Below are 7023 nucleotides of genomic sequence, written 5' to 3' on the forward strand. Positions count from 1 at the left end.
TTTTGTTTGCAAAACTTATTTTTTTCCCGCTCAATATTTTATTTTCCTTTGCAATTCTTTATTTTTGTTTGCAAAACATTTTTTTATAGCTCAATTCTTTTTTGTGTTTTGCAAAACTTTATTTTTGTGCAAAACTTTAAGGCATTAATTTGACTCCATATTCCACTTTAAATCTAGTGTAAAGACATCTGTTTAGCCAAGAATTCACATACTACATCTCATAACATTGTACTCCAGTTATATCAAATTAAATGCATATGATTATCTTTTGCTTGAAATGTTATGAGCAGCTGCTACGCAAATTATTTTTGCTTTTCTGTTTCTACCTTGGGATGCCCATCCCTAAACTGTAATGTAGAAACATGCATTTTCTGTAAAGCTGCTTTGAAATTATATGTATTGTGAAAAGCACTATACAAATAAATGTGAATTGAATTGAATGCACTTAAATGCAGAATTTCACTGTAACTAAAATATCATAAAAAAGTGTAACCACAAAAAAACTAAAAAATAAATAAATAAATAAATAAGAGGAGAATATATCAAAGTATATTAAATACAGATGTACCTGAGGTTATCATACAGTATCAATTCATTTTTTTGCTCGATTCATTAATTTAACTCAAACATACAAACTGAATTTAATTTAAATTATAAAGTTTTTATAAACGTTATACTTAAAAGGTTACAGTTTGAAAATCTCCCATACAGAGTGATGATTCCATGAATATTTGCATATTATTTAAATATTTTAATATTTGCATACTGAATTGTTGTTTGTTTTACAATTAAAAAAGGTGAACGAAAAGGTTTTAAAATACAGGTAATGTGGAAGCATGGGAGAGGGAAAGATACACAGAGAAATGAAGAGGCTATTAAATAGATCCTCTGGGATGGATTAGACGTCTCTGTCTATTTAACTCTCTTTTTTTCATCTTACCTTCTCACATTCACTCTATTTCTTTTTCTAAGCCTTCTGAAGGATCAGAGTCTGTTTTTCGTACTTTGTCTGTTGGATTTCCAACAGATTAGTGTGAAACTGCCTAATGCCCATGGCTAAAATGTATCTGAATTATACACACTTACACACACATTAACACAATCATCATCACAAATCCTACAGTCTGGATATACACAGAAAATGTATTTCTTGGTGAGGCACAAGGAAAGATATCCACATCACATAGTCACACTTTTGTCCCTACAACAATCTTTTATTTTGTCAACTTGCATCTGATCTCTGAGTAAATGAAGCCTTTCATCCAAGCGTTCAAGAATTTATTTCCGGTAATTATTGATGAGCCCAATAACTCAGACAATAGACCACACCAGTCAAAATAACTATAAATCTGAATGTTTTCGTTCTCTCTTGTGCCTGTACTGGGTAGCTGCTATGGCATGCTGGGTGGTTGCTTACTGGTCCAAGCCAAAAGAGCCCACCCTCAACTTTCTATGATGGTCTCTAGATATACCGAAAACGGCAGAAAGATCTTGTAATGGTCAGTCCAGACGCAACACACACTGCAGTCTTTCAGAGTTGCTGACCTTGAAATACATTTTGGTCATTTAGCATATGTGCACCAGCCATGAGATGCCATCTGGCTCAAAACGTTGGCAGTGCCTCTGGCATAGCCCTGGAAATATGTACAAGGGTTATCAGGCTTGTGTTTGTCCTGTGGAATAAATCAGTTTGCCTCTAAGCATCTTTTTCAATGAGTAAGAAGGTTAAAATACACAGACTTTGGATGGATGGGATGGGGGGGGGGGGGATGGGGGGGGGGCACTGCACTTAACAAACAGATATATGGCAATACAGTAATGACAGGAGCAATCTGTAAATCGTTAGGAAATGCACTGCATGTTAGTGGTGGTAACCCAACATTGATATTTCGGCTGCGGCCTCTGAGTGAATCTCACAAAGTCTTTTAAGGATGAAAGACCTCACATGTAGTTAGTTTTTGTAAGTTTGTAAAGAAATATGTCCTTGTGAAAAAAGTACCAAGATTAATTTTGTTATATGTGCCCTTTGTAGGGTACTTCAAATCTTAAAAGCAACTCATACTTGATATACTTGATTTAATTGTTAATTATATGAAAAGGTTACTTAAGTGTACTTAAAGAGAGTACACTTCCATGACTGTTTCTTTACACACTTCAAAACAATATTACTGTCAAATTAAACATCTCAATTTAAATTACCTTTTAAATCATTATGTTTTAGTAATCTTTTGACATGCTTTAAAGGTAGGGTAGGGAATTTAATAGCGGCTAGCAATAGAAAGCTAGCTTTAAAAGCATTAGATCCCCCTCTCCCTTCAGAGCGCTTTCCAAAAAGAAAAAAAACATTTCTATTATTAACTGCTATCAGGGTGTGAAGAGAATTTCAACCACAATAACAAAAAGGGTTTATGAAAAAAATTGCCTACCCTACCTTTAAAGAAGTACACTTATTTTGATGTGTTGACTAACATACTAAAGCACATGTAAAAAAAAAAATAAAAACATTTATTTCTTGACTCATTTATTTTAAATGTACTAAATTGCATCTTTATAACTACAAATGTGTAATTACAAATATATTTAAACACATGACATGCAGGTTTCAATAGAAATGGCATTAAAGTATATTAGTTTACCACAAATGCTTGTCAATGTCAATACATTCAGCTGCTGTACACTTTAAACATATTTCAAAGACAACAGAAGTAATTATGAAATTACATTTAAAGAAGTCCTACTTATGTGTGCCAAAAAGCACTCAATTGCATTTAATATAAATTTAAACTATACCTTCTCATTTAAATATCAATTAAGTTAAGTGTCTGGAAACATTGCATTCAGTTTGCACTTAAGTATATTATTTAAACTGTATTATTTCGATAATAGGTATTCTTTTCACAAGTACAGTATGCTAAAATGTACTTCTTTTCTAGTACTTCTTCTTCTTCGGGTTATATATCCACCAGGCTGATTATTCAGTCATTATGAGATTATTGCTATTGGCTGATAATTGTGTCCAATGGGCCATTAACAAAAGTGAACATTCCTTCATGTGTTCCAAAGTTCCAAAATCAATTCATTTTTAATATTTTTTTTCTAAATATGATCTAAAATAAGTGTATATTTAAATTCAGTATTATTTATTTTATTTTATTTATTTTACATTTTATGTGTTCTTCTATTATATCATCTGCATTATATTGATTATTGGCCAGCATGTTCTCTATATATCATTATCAGCATTAGCCATGAAGGAGAAAAAAATAAAAATAAAAAAAGAAGAAGAAAAAAAAAAAGAGGACCACCACTATCATTAATTCTGTCTGTAACTCAGTAAATCTAATCTTGTGTAATATGCTAAAAGGGACCCATTGATCTCTGGATGGTGATTTAGTGGATTAAAAAAAAGAAGCTTGTTCTCTCTCTAGAAACATCCTTCTATCTTGACAGTGTAATTAAAGGAAAGAGAGAGATGTTTCTTCCTGTGAGCCACTGAGAAACATTAAATCCCAAAACAGTTTGCGTGTAATGTTTGTGTTCAATTATAAATGTGTGTAAATGTGCAAGTATACTGTGTATGTGTGTGTGCAGTAATTGTGCTCAAATTTACTTCATCATGATTAAGAAATGCTAGAAGACTCATGATTAAACATCAGGCAAAACAACAAAAAACATTTATTATTAGAGGTATTTATTATTAGGCTACTATTGTATTACTCATGCCCGCACACATACAAACTGTGTGATATCGCACCCATGAATTAAGAATTAATTCCCACAATTTATGAATTTGTGGCCATGTTTCATTAATTAATTTCCTCATTTTAGTTCAATTTTGGATATGTTTTACTAATTTGTTCCCTTGTTTTAATTTAATAAAAAAGTGGCCACAAATTATGTATAATGGAGGAATTAATTAATAAGTCACGGGAACAAATTCTTAATCCGTGGACTTACACTGACAAAGGGACTCAGGTCAAATCTAGATAACAGAATATCATAACGCCTCTTTTGACTTGGCCAGTAAATAACCTCCAAAAAACACTCAGAACACCTAACCCGTATAACCATTGTGGCAGCAACTTTTTCACAGGCAAACACTACTCACAATTTCTTCTAAAAATCTAGTTTGCTTAATATGTTTGTTGCACACTGTCAACAAAAGCCAATAAAAACAAACATATACAACCAGCTGTCCTCTCTAATAAAGTGATTGTTTTGAAACTGAAGGAAGGCTGAAGGGCTGAAAGATGGTTAAATGTCTTGTCAAGGTGAACACAAAGAGGCAGTTAACACAGAGCGACTCTCAGCATCTTAAAAAGCAAGGAAAAGCGTGGGCTGACTGTGCTGAATTACCCAGAATACCACACTGAGACATCTTACACAACAACCACATGTTGCTGGGAATCAAAAGTACGAAGAGCACATTTGTGCATCCCTTGCTTTTCTCCACTGCACAACATAATAGCAGCATGTCCTAGAACACAAGGCGGGGGGTAAAGAGACAAGACCAAACACATGCATATGAGGAAATATATTCTGCTCTACAGTGACTCATTTGGTTAAAGAGATAATTCCAGAATGAGATTTCTCCCAGGGAATACAGCAGCTCGGAGAAGGCTTATCTGAGTGGTTCTTAGAATTTTCTGGGCACTGGGAGAGATATTTCTAAATGGTTGTACTGCTGTTAAATTGTTTTTTACATTCTGCAGTACAACTCACATTCAGTATGAGATTCCAGGGAGTGTTACAACACCATCACTTTCCCAATTAGAACTGAGCTACAGGGGTAAAATCACTATAAGTGTCCAACAACCTCTTGGTTGTTGAAGTTGTGAGGTAGGTTGTAACATCAGCATATATAATCCGATGTCTCAGTGAGGCCTCCATTGCCAGCAAGTTAATTTACACTTTCAAATGCCCAGAAAGCTACTAAAGACATATTTAATACATTTCATGTGACTACAGTGGTTCAACCTTAATCTTATGAAGCGACGAGAATACTTTTTATGCGGCAAAAATCAAAATAAAACACTGCTTCATGAAACTTCAAAAACTTTGTAAAGAAAAAGATTCAAAGATTTGTAAAGTTTCGAAGCTTCATGAAGCAATGTTTTGAAATCGCCCATCACTAGATTTGTTGACAGTTTGGTGCACAAAAACTATTCTAGTCGCTTCATAACATTAAGGTTGTAGTCACATGAACTGTTTTAAATATGTCTTATAGCTTTCTGGGCATTGAAAGTGTAAATTAACTTGCTGGCAATGGAGGCCTTACTGAGCCATATGATTTTATCAAAAATATCTTAATTTGTGTTCCGAAGATGAATGAAGGTCTTACGGGTGTGGAACAACATGAGGGTGAGTAATTAATGACAGAATTTTTCATTTTTGAGTGAACTAACCCTTTAAACACTAATTAACTCAGTTATGGGATAAGCATATATTTCTAAATGACTTCAATTAGAAGCAGATAAATATGTGAATACTATATAGATGTTTGCAATAGACATACAAAAAATAACAGTGTATCTTAATTTATTCTTCTCATTTGGGGCACTTTACAGTGGTATAGATTTTATAGTTTTATATAGTTATCAGCACTTTTCTTTCTTATGTTACGATTTATACTTTATTTTTAGCCTACTTATTATCATTATGTTATTATTGCATCTCAGTTCAAATCTGCCTGACTCTTTTCTGAAATTATATCAGTTTGAAAGATAAAAATAGGCTATACATTCTTAAACAACCTGCCATTTGGGTCATGACATTTCAAAAATGCAGCCAAGCCAAACAACACAGAGCATGTTCAAACAAAACACATGGATCATAGATGAATGCATGGGGGAAAGAAGCTAATGCCATTTTAGGCCAAATACACACTTTTATTGCTTCTTGTTACGAGTTCTGAATTGATATCAGTTTCAAGATTTGTTTTTTTTTTTATTTTATTTTTTTAATATATAATGTTACAGATTCTGATTGAAGACTAACTTTTGGTCAAAACACTAAAGTATAGATTTACATATTAGGCTATATTAAGCTTAAATGGCCTCTGCAGTATTATTGTACAACATAAAAAAAAAAAGGAAAAAAAAAAGAATGATAATTTTTTAAGATGATTTTCATAGTCATTTACTCTCAAAAACAGCAACATGTGAAAGTATTGATATTTCGGAACTGTACAAATAAGCAAATGTTAACTTGGATTTAAAACTGCTGTAATATTCAACATATTAACACTGATGATTGTTCATGTTCAAACCAACCAAACAAATATATATATATATATATATATATATATATATATATATATATATATATATATATATATATATATATAAAAGCTGATTAGTTAAATGATCATCTAATATTAACAATTTAATATTTTAGATAAAAGCTTCACTTACCAATAATGAGCAGTCCTACAGCAAGATGGTTTTCATTTCTGCGTTTATCATGTTTCTCTTGGACAGAACAGGTGTGTATCAGGGCATCTTCATACAGTGTGTGTGTGGCATTCAGCCTCTTGAACAGTTCACAGAGCGTTTGGAAACAGACTGTACCATCTTCACCACACTGAGGGGGAGGACAGAATCAAATCAGATTGTTTTTTTGTTTGTTTTTGCTCAGTGTTTCACCTCCATAAGTAAAATGAAAATGGCTTCCAATGCGAGTACAAATCAAAATGTACTATATTTTGAGTTTATTGTCTCAACAAGACTTCCGCATTTGATATAACACTAAAAATTTGGTGGTTTTATAAATATGACTGTAACGAGGTTAGTAGATATGGGAAGAAGGAGGCGGGAACCGGCGAACATTCAACGAAACTTTAATATAAAATAAACAAACAAAACGAAAGTAATGCCGGCAGACCCTCGCGGACGTCTGCCGGCCACACAAACATAACAAAACATAAAATAAAGTCCAGGCCTGGTCCTCTCTCGTCCTTCACTGATGTCGCTCCTCCTTTTATGCCTCCGGAGCTCCTCCGTGAGAGACTCGAGGCCGGCACGC

At 33.2% G+C, this 7023-nt stretch overlaps 1 protein-coding gene across 1 annotated transcript in view; it reads right to left on the reverse strand.

Annotated features, from left to right (window-relative positions):
- The window catches only part of LOC137037886 (cAMP-dependent protein kinase inhibitor alpha-like), a 37807-nt gene extending 31300 nt beyond the window's left edge, over positions 1-6507 (reverse strand). Inside the window, exon 1 of the mRNA XM_067412258.1 lies at positions 6414-6507. The gene's annotated coding sequence lies outside the window, so the exon portion shown is untranslated. The remainder of the gene's footprint in view (positions 1-6413) is intronic.
- Between the last annotated feature and the right edge of the window lie 516 nt (positions 6508-7023).

This window comes from Chanodichthys erythropterus, chromosome 15 (genome assembly GCF_024489055.1).
Source record: "Chanodichthys erythropterus isolate Z2021 chromosome 15, ASM2448905v1, whole genome shotgun sequence".
In the NCBI taxonomy this organism is placed as follows: domain Eukaryota; kingdom Metazoa; phylum Chordata; class Actinopteri; order Cypriniformes; family Xenocyprididae; genus Chanodichthys; species Chanodichthys erythropterus.